This window comes from Papio anubis, chromosome 2, assembly GCF_008728515.1.
Source record: "Papio anubis isolate 15944 chromosome 2, Panubis1.0, whole genome shotgun sequence".
NCBI classification, from domain to species: domain Eukaryota; kingdom Metazoa; phylum Chordata; class Mammalia; order Primates; family Cercopithecidae; genus Papio; species Papio anubis.
The window spans coordinates 167167341-167179865 of record NC_044977.1 but is presented as its reverse complement, the minus strand read 5'-3'; the positions used below and the strand labels follow the sequence as shown (position 1 = coordinate 167179865).

General features: G+C 38.5%; 1 long non-coding RNA gene across 1 annotated transcript in view; it reads right to left on the bottom strand.

The window, feature by feature from the left end:
• LOC108584707 overlaps positions 1-11004 on the bottom strand; it is a 32116-nt gene extending 21112 nt beyond the window's left edge. Inside the window, exon 1 of the long non-coding RNA XR_001900145.3 lies at positions 10052-11004. This is a non-coding gene — a long non-coding RNA (uncharacterized LOC108584707). The remainder of the gene's footprint in view (positions 1-10051) is intronic.
• Between the last annotated feature and the right edge of the window lie 1521 nt (positions 11005-12525).

Here is a 12525-nt window from a genome sequence, read left to right as displayed (position 1 = left end):
GGCACATCAGGAATCATATCCCACACCTGGCGGGAGGGTCCCAAGCCCACAGAGCCTCCCTCATTGTTAGCACAGCAGTCTGTGATATACCGGCAAAGGCAGCTTAGCGAGGCTGGGAGGCACCATTGCTGAGGCTTAAGTAGGTAAACAAAGCTGCTGGGAAGCTCGAACTGGGTGGAGCTCACAGCAGCTCAGCCTGCCTGTCTCTGTAGACTCACCTCTGGGGACAGGCACAGTAAACACCAATAGCAAAGCAGCAGAAACCTCTGCAGGCGCAAATGACTCTGTCTGACAGCTTTGAAGAAGCGGTGGATCTCCCAACATGGAGTTGAGATCTGAAGGACAGACTGCCTGCTCAGAGTGGGTCCCTGACCCTGGAAGTAGCCCTAACTAGAGACATCCCCACTAGGCAGTCTGACACCCACAACTCACAGAGGGTGGGTACACCCCTGAGGAGGAAGCTTCAAAGCAAGAATCAGACAGGTACACTGCGCTGTTCAGAAATATTCTATCTTCTGCAGCCTCTGCTGCTGATACCCAGGCAAACAGAGGGTCTGGGTGGACCTCCAAGCAATCTCAACAGACCTGCAAGCTGGGGGTCCTGACTGTTAGAGGAAAACTATCAAACAGAAAGGACACCTACACCAAAACACCCCATCAGTACATCACCATCATCAAGACCAGAGGGCAGATAAAACCACAAAGATGGGGAAAAAGCAAGAGACAGCTGGAAGTCAAAAATAAAGTAGCATCTCGACAAAAGGCACGCCAGCTCATCGCCAACAATGGATCAAAGCCTAAGACGGAGAATGGCTTGTGAGGATGAGAGAAGAAGGCTTCAGTCCGTAATTTCCTCAAGAATAAAGAACAATTAAATTTTTAACACAAAATAAAATCTTGAAAAAGTGGAAGGAGTGTTAGCTGAGTAATTGATACAGAGAAAGGTCTAAATAAAATAGAAAGAGATGGCTCATGACCAATGCATTGACAAATGCAAGCCAGTAACCACGACTTCGATCAACTGGAAAAGTATCAGCGATTAAGGATCAATAAACGAAAATAAACGAAAAATCTTAAGAAATGCTCAGGATTATATAAGGCCAAAATCTACGTCTGATTGGGGTGCCTGAAAGTAGGGGAAAATGGAACCAAGTTGGAAAACACTCTTCAGGGATATCATCGGGAGAACTTCCCCAGCCTAGTGAGGGCAGGCCAACATTCCAAATCAGGAAATACAGAGAATACAAAGATACTCCTCCGAAGAGCAACTCCAAGACACATAATTGCCAAGATTCACAAGGTTCCCAAAATGGGAGAAAAATCTTAAGGAGCAGCCAGAGAGAGAAGATGGGGTTACACAAGGAAGCCCATCAGACTCACAGCAGATCTCGACAGAAACTCCAAGCCAAGAAGTGGGGAGCCAATATTCAACATTCTTAAAGAACTGCCGTACTGCCCAGAGAGAAAGCCCGGTTACCCACAAAGGAAGCCCATCAGGACTCACAGCAGATCTCTCGGGCAGAAACTTCCAAGCCAGAAGAGAGTGGGGGCCAATATTCAACATTCTTAAAGAAAAGAATTTTAAACCCAGAATTTCATCCAGCCAAATCTAAGCTCATAAGTGAAGGAGAAATAAAATCCTTTACAGATAAGCAAATGCTTAGAGATTTTATCACCACTAGGCCTGCCTATGAGACCCCATACACCAACATGGCGAACAACCGGCACCAGCCACAAAACATGCCAAAATGTAAAGACCATCGAGGCTAGGAAGAAACTGCATCAACTAACGGAGCAAAAATAACCAGTTAATATAATGGCAGGATCAAGTTCACACATAACAATCTTAACCTTTAAAATGTAAATGGACTAAATGCTCCAATTAAAAAAAGACACAGAGACTGGGCAACCGATAAAAGAGTCAAGATCCATCAAGGTCTGCTGTATTCAGGAGACCCATCTCACACGAGACATACAAGACATAGGTCTGCAAAAGGGATGGAGGAAGATTTACCAAGCAAAATGGAGAACAAAAAAAAGCTGGGTTGCAATACTAGTCTCTGGATAAAACAGACTTTTAAACCATCAAAAGATCAAAAGAGACAAAGAAGGCCATTGCTATAATGGTAAAGGATCAATTCTACTGTAAAAGAGCTAATCCTCCTAAATATAGTGGCACCAATACAGGAGCACCTGATTCATAAAGCAAGTCCTTAGAGACTAACAAGAGACTAGACCCCATACACAATAATAATGGGAGACTTCAACACTCCACTGTCAACATTAGACAGACTGTTCCAGACAGAAAAGTTAACAAGGATATCCAGGAATTGAACTCATCTCTGCAGCAAGCAGACCCATAGACACCTATAGAAACCTCCACCCCAAATCAACAGAATATACATTCTTTCAGCACCACATCGTGACTTCTTGCTCCAGAAAGCTGACCACATAATTGCAAAGCAAAGCACCCCTCAGCAAATGTACAAGAACAGAATTATAACAAACTGTCTCAGGACCACAGTGCAATCAAACTAGAACTCAGGATCAAAGAAACTCAATCAAAACCACTCAACTACATGGAAAACTGAACAACCCTGAATGACTACTGGGTACATAAATCTAAATGAAGGCAGAAATAAAGATGTTCTTTGAAACCAATCAGAACAAAGATACAACATAGAATCTCTGGGACACATTTAAAGCAGTGTGTGAGGGAAATTATATAGCACTAAATGCCCACAAGAAAGCAGAAAGATCTAAAATTGACAGTCTAACATCTATAATTAAAAGAACTAGGAGAAGCAAGAGCAAACACATTCAAAGCAGCAGAAGGCAAGAAATAACTAAGATCAGAGCAGAACTGAAGATAGAGACACAAAAACCCTCCCAAAAATCAATGAATCCAGGAGTTGGTTTTTGAAAAGATCAACAAAATTGACAGACTACTAGCAAGACTAATAAAGAAGAAAGAGAGAAGAATCACATTGACGAATGAAAATGATAAAGGATTATCACCACCAACCCCACAGAAATACAAACTACCATCAGAGAATACTATAAACCTCTATGCAACAAACTGGAAAATCTAGAAGAAATGGATAATTTCCTGACACTTACACTCTTTCCAAGACTAAACCAGGAAGAAGTTGAATCCCCTGAACAGATCTCAATAGTAGCTCTGAAATTGAGGCACATTTCATTGTGCCTACAACCAAAAAGTCCAGGACCAGATGCAGATCTCACAGCTGAATTCTACCAGAGGCATAAGAGGAGCTGGTACCATTCCTTCTGAAACTATTCCAATCAATAGAAAAAGAGTGGGAATCCTCCCCAACTCATCTATGAGGCCAACATCATCCTTGATACCTCAGCCCTGGCAGAGATACGCAAAAAGAGAATTTTAGACCAATATCCCTGATGAACATCGCATGCAAAAATCCTCAATAAAATACTGGCAAACCGATTCGTAGCAACACATCAAAACTTATCCACTATGATCAAGTGTGGGTTTACCTTTGGATGCAAGGCTGGTCTAACATTCGCAAACTTCAATAAACATAATCCAGCATATAAACAGAACCAAAGACAAGAATCCACATGATTATCTCTTAATAGATGGCAGAAAAGGCTTTGACAAAATTCAACAATTCTTCATGCTAAAAAACGCCAATAAATTCGGTGGCATTGATGGAACGTACTTAAATAATAAGAGCTATTTATGACAAACCCACAGCCAATATCATAATTGGAATGGGCAAAACTGGAAAAAATTCTTGAAAAACTGGCACAGACAGGATGCCCTCTCACCCTCAATTCTGTCCAACATTAGTGTTGGAAGTTCCATGAGGGCAATTAGCAAGAGAAAGGAAACCATGGGTATTCAAAGGAAAAGAAGAAGTCAAATTGTCCCTCTTGCAGATGACATGATTGTATGATGAAAACCCCATTGTCTCAGCCCAAAAATCTCCTTAAGCTGATAAGCAACTTCAGCAAACTCTCAGGATACAAAATTAATGTGTAAAAATCACAAGCATTCTTATACACCAGTAACAGACAAACAGAGAGCTAACCAAGGGACGAACTTCCATTCACAATTGCTTCAAAGAGAATAAAATACCTAAGAATCCAACTTTGCTAAGGATGTGCTGACCTCTTCAAGGAGAACTACAAACCACTGCCTCAGTGAAATAAAAGAGGACACAAACAAATGGAGAATATACCGATGTCATGGATGGGAAGAATCAATATCACGAAAATGGCCATACTGCCAAGGTACTCAGGATTCAATGCCATCCCCATCAAGTTTACCAATGAGTTTCTTCACAGAATTGGAAAAAACTGCTTTAAAGTTCATATGGAACCAAAAAAGAGCCCGCATCTCCAAGACAATCCTAAGTCAAAAGAACAAAGCTGGAGGCATCACGCTACCTGACTTCAAACTATACTACAAGGCTACAGTAACCAAAACAGCATGGTACTGTTATGAAAACAGAGATATAGACCAATGGAACAGAACAGAGTCCTCAGAAATAATACCACACATCTACAGCCATCTGATCTTTGACAAACCTGAGAGAAACAAGAAATGGGGAAAGGATTCCCTATTTAATAAATGGTGCTGGGAAAATTGGCTAGCCATAAGTAGAAAGCTGAAACTGGATCCTTTCCTTACTCCTTATATGAAAATTAATTCAAGATGGATTAGAGACTTAAATGTTAGACCTAATACCATAAAAATCCTAGAGGAAAACCTAGGTAGTACCATTCAGGACATAGGCATGGGCAAGGACTTCATGTCTAAAACACCAAAAGCAATGGCAGCAAAAGCCAAAATTGACAAATGGGATCTAATTAAACTAAAGAGCTTCTGCACAGGAAAAGAAACTACCATCAGAGTTAACAGGCAACCTACAGAATGGGAGAAAATTTTTGCAATCTACTCATCTGACAAAGGGCTAATATCCAGAACCTACAAAGAACTCAAACAAATTTACAAGAAAAAAACAAACAACCCCATCAAAAAGTGGGCAAAGGATATGAATAGACATTTCTCAAAAGAAGACATTCATACAGCCAACAAACACATGAAAAAATGCTCATCATCACTGGCCATCAGAGAAATGCAAATCAAAACCACAATGAGATACCATCTCACACCAGTTAGAATGGCGATCATTCAAAAGTCAGGAAACAACAGGTGCTGGAGAGGATGTGGAGAAATAGGAACACTTTTACACTGTTGGTGGGATTGTAAACTAGTTCAACCATTATGGAAAACAGTATGGCGATTCCTCAAGGATCTAGAACTAGATGTACCATATGACCCAGCCATCCCATTACTGGGGATATACCCAAAGGATTATAAATTATGCTGCTATAAAGACACATGCACACGTATGTTTATTGCAGCACTATTCACAATAGCAAAGACTTGGAATCAACCCAAATGCCCATCAGTGACAGATTGAATTTAGAAAATGTGGCACATATACACCATGGAATACTATGCAGCCATAAAAAAGGATGAGTTTGTGTCCTTTGTAGGGACATGGATGCAGCTGGAAACCATCATTCTTAGCAAACTATCACAAGAACAGAAAACCAAACACCACATGTTCTCACTCATAGGTGGGAACTGAACAATGAGATCACTTGGACTCAGGAAGGGGAACATCACACACCGGGGCCTATCATGGGGAGGGGGGAGGTGGGAGGGATTACATTGGGAGTTATACCTGATGTAAATGACGAGTTGATGGGTGCTGACGAGTTGATGGGTGCAGCACACCAACATGTCACAAGTATACATATGTAACAAACCTGCACGTTATGCACATGTACCCTAGAACTTAAAGTATAATAATAATAAATAAATTAAAAAAAAAAAAAAAAAGAAAAGAGTTAAAGTCCTTGCTCTGGATTAGGCTTTGTCTTAAGGGAATGTTGTGGTTAGTTTGATCTTCTGTCCAGATCAGTAAAACTTTCTTCATATCAGTAATAAGGATGTTTTGCGTTCTTATTATTTGTGTGTTTACCGCAGTGGCACTTTTAATTTTCCTCAGAATGTTTTCTGTTCATTCCCAAATTCACTAGCTGTTTGGTGACATCTAGACACCTAGCTTTTGGCATATGTTGGTTTTCAACATGCCTTCCTCACTAAGCTGAATCATTTCTAGCTTTTGATTTAAAGTGTAAGTCATGTGACTCTTCCTTTCACCTGAACACTTACATGCCATTGTAGGATTATTAATTGGCTTAATTTCAATATGATTGTATCTCAGGAAATAGGAAGGTCCAAAGAGGACGAGAGGGATGAAGGAACAGTCAACCAGTAGAGGAGTCAAAACACACTCTACCTTTATGGATTAAATTTGCTGTCTCATATGGATGCATTTCTTAGTACCCCAAAACAACTACAATAGCAATTTCAAAGATTACTGACCACAGATCATCATAACAGATATAACAATTAAAATGACTGAAATAATATGTTGAGAATTACCAAAATGTGGCACAGAAACACAAAGTGAGCCCACACTATTGGAAAAAAATGGCACCAAAGACTTACTAGATGCATTTTATCCACATACCTCAATTTGTAAAAAAGCATATCTGTATAGCACAGTAAAGTGAATTGCAATCAAATCAGGTATGCCAGTATATATTAATGGAAATGTAACAGCCAATGTCACTTATTTCATTTTGAAGTATTTTTTCAAATAGTTGACAAAACCCATGCTGCACTATTGATATAGACTGACTGGGAAAGACCAAAAATGAGCTACACGGTGTTTGCAAAGGTACAGAGATAAAATAAAGCACGAATGTGTTAGGGACAGAGTCAAGTAGTAATATAAATATATTTAGGCTGTTGGTTGTGGAAACATCTGATGAAGATTATTACAACTCACCTTGAAAATCAAGAATATTCAATTCTTTTTTCTGAACAGTGAGTCTCAATAGTTGGTAAAAAATATTTAGTAAACCATTATGTAAACAGATGTACTATGATCCTGGCTTTGTTTCATTTAGAGAATACAGGCAAAGTAGTCTTGGCATGACCGTTAAAAATCAGAAAATAATCCCCACTTGTCAAGGGTGGGGCCAGGTGCAGATAATTGAATTATGGCGGGGGGGTTTCCCCAATACTGTTCTCATGGTAGTGAATAAATTTCTTGAGATCTGATGGTTTTATAAATGGGAGTTCCCCTGCACAAGCTCTCTTGCCTGCTACCACGTAAGACATGCCTTTGCTTCTCCTTTACCTTCCACCATGCTTGTGAGGCCTCCCCAGCCATGTGGAACTGTGAGACCATTAAACCGCTTTCTTTTGTAAATTACCCAGTCTCTAGTGTGTCTTTATTAGCAGTGTGAGAACAGACTAATACAACTATTATACCTGTCTGTCGCTTTTTGTCAGCATCACTCTCTGAACTACATAGACATATGAAACTTTGCTCTGTAATACAAATTATGGTAAAGTGGTGTTAGAGTAGCCATCAGTTTTCACTTACATTCACATTTCTGTAGATGCACATAATAGATTTACAGTAAAATTTATTTTCTTTTTTTATCTCTCTTTGTATGGGATTTAATAAAATATAAGTTTTGTAAGTCTTCTGCTTATGTGTTCATTGCATATGCTGATTATTGGAGACCAGTATAAAAAATTCCCACATAGCATTTAAGTTCCTTAATAATACAAAATATCAATATAGCAATCCTGAGAACAGTATGGATAATGAACAGTTTATGACCTTTATGTTTGTACTTCAGACAAGCCAAACTTTGCAGTTATGTAGGTTGCATGTTTTTAGTAAGAAAGCTGAACATGAAGTATCAGTACATACTTTGCTGAGAATTAGCATATGCTTATTTTTTCGTTTGTGTTCACACAAAAACAATAGAAGAACACTTGTTCATGAGTGCCTGGATTAAAGAAAGAAATGTTTGGAGTCCTTAACTTCTTCCCCAAGATAAATATTTAAAGAAATTAGAACATTTTCTCCCCTTAGAACAATCATAAATTTCTTCCTATAATAGATTCATTGTAGATTCTGAAAATCAAGATGAATCTGCCCACAAACCCAAGCCCATTCTGCCTCACCTCCAGGACTCAAGACTGTTCAAATCATTAAATAATTTCACATTTGACAGAAGGCACAGACAATGTGGAAAGAGTCAAATAGTATTAGCTATTATGATTTATGAAGATTAAATAAATATAGACCTACATAGAACTTAAGGGCCTTTTTCCCTGGGAGGAGAAGAAATAGTACAACATTTAAACATGTTATTTATGTAACTTTGGTAAATATTATTTAATTTTTTATATACTATATATAATTTTGAAGCTATGCAATGCATATCTTAAATCCATGAACAGATATATATTATCTACTGCCTAAAGAACTGTGTGATAGGCATTACGGGATAGTCCATGTGGTAGGTAGAATTCTAAGACAGTTCTCAAGATTCATGCCCCCCTGGTATGTGTATCTCATATCATCCTTTTCCCTGAATGTGAGCAGAAGATATGGATATGATGCAATATCACTACAGGGATTTTTCAGGTATAATGATGTTAAAAATAAGTTGAATTTATTTAATCAAAGTCAATTTACTGTGTCAACAGGAAAGGAGAAATTAACAGAGAGAAATGGAAAGGAGATGGCAATGTTGCTGTTGGCATAAAAATAGCACAAGCTATTCCAAGCCTAGGAAATTCAAAGGGAGATAAAAGGGCAGCTCATGGAGAAGAAAATACAGTGGTCCTCACTGGGCCTTCATGGGCTTTGGGAACACCAGCAGCAGGTTTAGTTTAGGAATTTTCTGAGAGTGACTCTAGAGATAGGACAAAAGTCTGTGCACATTGATTTTGATTGAAAAGCTCATTAAGTCCTTCCTTACCCCCCTTGATATCTTCATCAGATGCTTCCACAACGAACAGCCTAAATATATTTATATTACTACTTGACTCTGTCCCTAACACATTCGTGCTTTATTTTATCTCTGTACCTTTCAAACACTGTTTAGCTCATTTTTAGTCTTTCCCAGTCAGTCTGAATTAACCTCTTCATCTGTATTTATAAGAAGTTTCCATCAGACATAGTGAATCTCTTTGTCATAGCACTGAGCCACTGCTTTGTGATTATCTACTACCTTAACTGTCTCACTTTACTATGGACTCGTTGAATTTATGTAACAGGTCTTTAATCTCTGTACCTATAGTTTATCAGACATTGTCTGACACATATTAAGTGAATACTGCTTTTTTTTTTTTTTTTTTTTAATGGAGTCTCGCCCTGCCACCCAGGCTGGAGTGCAATGGCACAGTCTCAGCTCACTGCAACCTCTGCCTCCCGGGTTCAAGCGATTCTCCTGCCTCAGCTTCCTGAGTACCTGGGATTACAGGCACGTGTCACCATACCCAGCTGATTTTTTGTATCTTTAGCAGAGACGTGTTTTCACCATGTTGGCCAGACTGGTCTCAAACTCCTGACCTCGTGATCCTTGGCCTCTCAAAGTGTTGGGATTACAGGCATGAGCCACCATGCCCCACCTAAGTGAATACTGCTTTCATGAGTGAATTGATATAAAACACATGCTTCCCAGTCCCAGTAACCACAAACATCAGTTTTGAAAAATAATTTGAATAGTTACACAGTCTTCATTCTGTCAGCTTCACTTTGTTAGGGTTAAAAGACACAGATATTTTATGAAGACCTCTAAAATAGCTGGTGGTGCAATTCAATGGAGGTCTTGGGAAAAAGAAAGGCAGAACCACACAGAAGTGCCGCAATTGGAAGTAGGGTCAATATGGGGTGACTAGACAAAATGAGGATAAAAGAAATTGCTGCAAAGGCTAGAGTAAGAGATTTGCCAAAAATTGTGCATATGGAATTTTTTTGTCTAATTTTGCTATTTCTCTAGTACACAAATGTCAAGCATAAAGCGCTATGAATGGTGCATGGAAACATCAGCAGATCTTTCTTTTTAAATGTAATCCTGCTGCTAGAACAGACTTTATTTTGATATATGACAATACCTTCTGATCTTTTTTCCCTTGTTCTTCATTATGGAGTACATTTCTAGAATAATAGGATGTCTCTCTTTTAGTAGCACATCTGTTTCTGTTCCATCGTCTTCACTTGAAATCATAATTTCCTCTTTGGGAATGTACAATTGGTGGCAAGTAGAGATGATTATGATGTAATAAACAGAAATGATGACTTCAGGTGGGTAATAATAGTTAAGAAACCACAGATTTTGCTTCCAAGTAAATTCTCCCGCTGATTAAAATGAGAAAAAAGGAAACCAAAGTATGTGTAATGCCTGTGCAGAATGGCCTTAGAATTGAATGACTAGTCAATCAGATCTTCTCTCATTTGAGGTTGCCTATTTCTTATGGTTTGTGTCACAGCTGTTGTGACTAAATACATTTATTTTATATATGTGTGTGTGTATATATATATGTGTGTGTGTGTATATATATTTTTAAATCACCTCCAGGTTGTTATTACCTTGTGTGAAGAGTATAAACTTTCTTTGGAATTGACTTCAATTGACTTTTGACTGAAACACTTTGTTTTGTGACTTTAGGCATACTACTTAGTTATTTTGAGCTTCAATGCCTTCCTCAGTAAAACTTCAAAAAAATAAATCTTCTTTGTTCTTAAATTTTAGATAATATTTTTAAAATACTTATCAGAGTGTCTGGCCCGTGAAAGTGTTCAGTATATGGCAGTTACCATAGTTCTCCTTCTGTGAAAAATCATCCCGATCGTCATATGTTAGCTGTCTTTAGTATTTAGTATTTAGTAACATCTTTTCCAGTGTTGGTTTCAGGCCCCACAGCTCCAATTCCACATTTTCCCTTTCAGCTCAGGTAATCTCACTTCCATTTTCCTACCTGCTTATACTCATCTGACCAAAGATTGGCTTCTGCCCAACTGAATTTCCACAAAACAGCATTTTAAACACTTAAAATACTGATAGATTCCTCTTAAATAAAAAAAGAATTCTTATGGAGCCCTAGTATAGACTTCAATTATGTTTATTATTATTCTTCTTCCTCGTTTTTTTTTTTTTTTGAGTCAGAGTCTTACTCTGTGGCCCATGCTGGAGTGCAGTGGTGCAATCACAGCTCACTGCAACCTCCGCCTCTGGGGCTCAAGCGATTCTCGTGCCTCAGCCTCCTGAGTAGCTGGGGCTACAGGCTCGTGCTACCACGCCTAACTAATTTTTTGTATTTTAGTAGAGATGGAGTTTCTCCATGTTGCCCAGGGTGGTCCTCAACTCCTGAGTTCAAGAGATCCACCCGCCTCAGCCTCCCAAAGTGCTGGGATTACAGGAAGGAAAGAAAGGCCACTGCGCCCGGCTTACTATGCTTCTTAAATAAATAAATACACATACTAAATTAAGTATAGATTCTTTTGCTTAAAAATTCTTTATACTTGTAAATAACAACAAAATTAACAAATTAATGACAGAAATCTACCAAATTAGAAAAAGAAAACTAAATGTAAACATTATCTTGAGACTTCTAAAACCCACACATTAATTTTAGCTCTGTGTGTGTGTGTGTGTGTGTGTGCACGCGTGCATCTGTGTGCTTCACTTGCTTTAATCTTAGGAAAATGTAATTATAACATGTATACTCTTTTGTGACTGGCTTCTTTTCCTGATCATTATGTTGTGATATCTACTCATTTGTCTCTAGGATGAATAAATTCTTACCATTTTGCCTTCTCTTGTGTTATTAGCTCGATAATTAATTTCTCAGAAATTGACATATTATTGGTCTTTTTGGTGGATATTGTAAGATACCATGGGCTTGCCCTTCAGGAATGATGGACTTTTTCTCCCAGCTACTGATAGTGCTGTCAGCAGAACGCCCTAGCTGATATTCCCCTTGAGTACTGCCTAGCTGAAGAAAGCTGCATGCTCTTTTATTGGAGGGGTTTGGATAGAATGACCCAAGCAGCCCAATTCTCCCTCTGCCTACTCCTGCTTCCTTCCTTCCCAAGAATATTCCCCAATAGACTTAGTGCATGCCAAACTCATTCTTAGAGTCCGCTTCCTTCAGAATTCACAGTGTGATAGCCATGATCAGGTAACCCGAGGCAGTCAGAGAAATTCTTCTGGTTTCCATGCATTTAGATGCTTCCATATTATCTAGTTATCTAAATTAATTAACCTATAAAAATTAAAGAGAAGTCATCTCTCAATAAGATAAATAGAGCATTAAGCTGATTGGTTGCAAATACTGATAGAAATTTACTCTAGGCAAAGATAGAAGAGGCAGGACATAATTGACAATTTTTCTTTCTGGAAAAAGGAGAAAGAGTCTTGTCTCCACTTTTGGTAGACCTGGACTCAACTATTTGCAGCTTTAATGCTAGTCCCTGTACATACTATATTTGAAATTATGTAAAATATCCATTTTAATACACTGTAAATAATGATTTGAGATAACATATTTGTGTAACTATACACATAGACACATTTCTTAAATCTAGA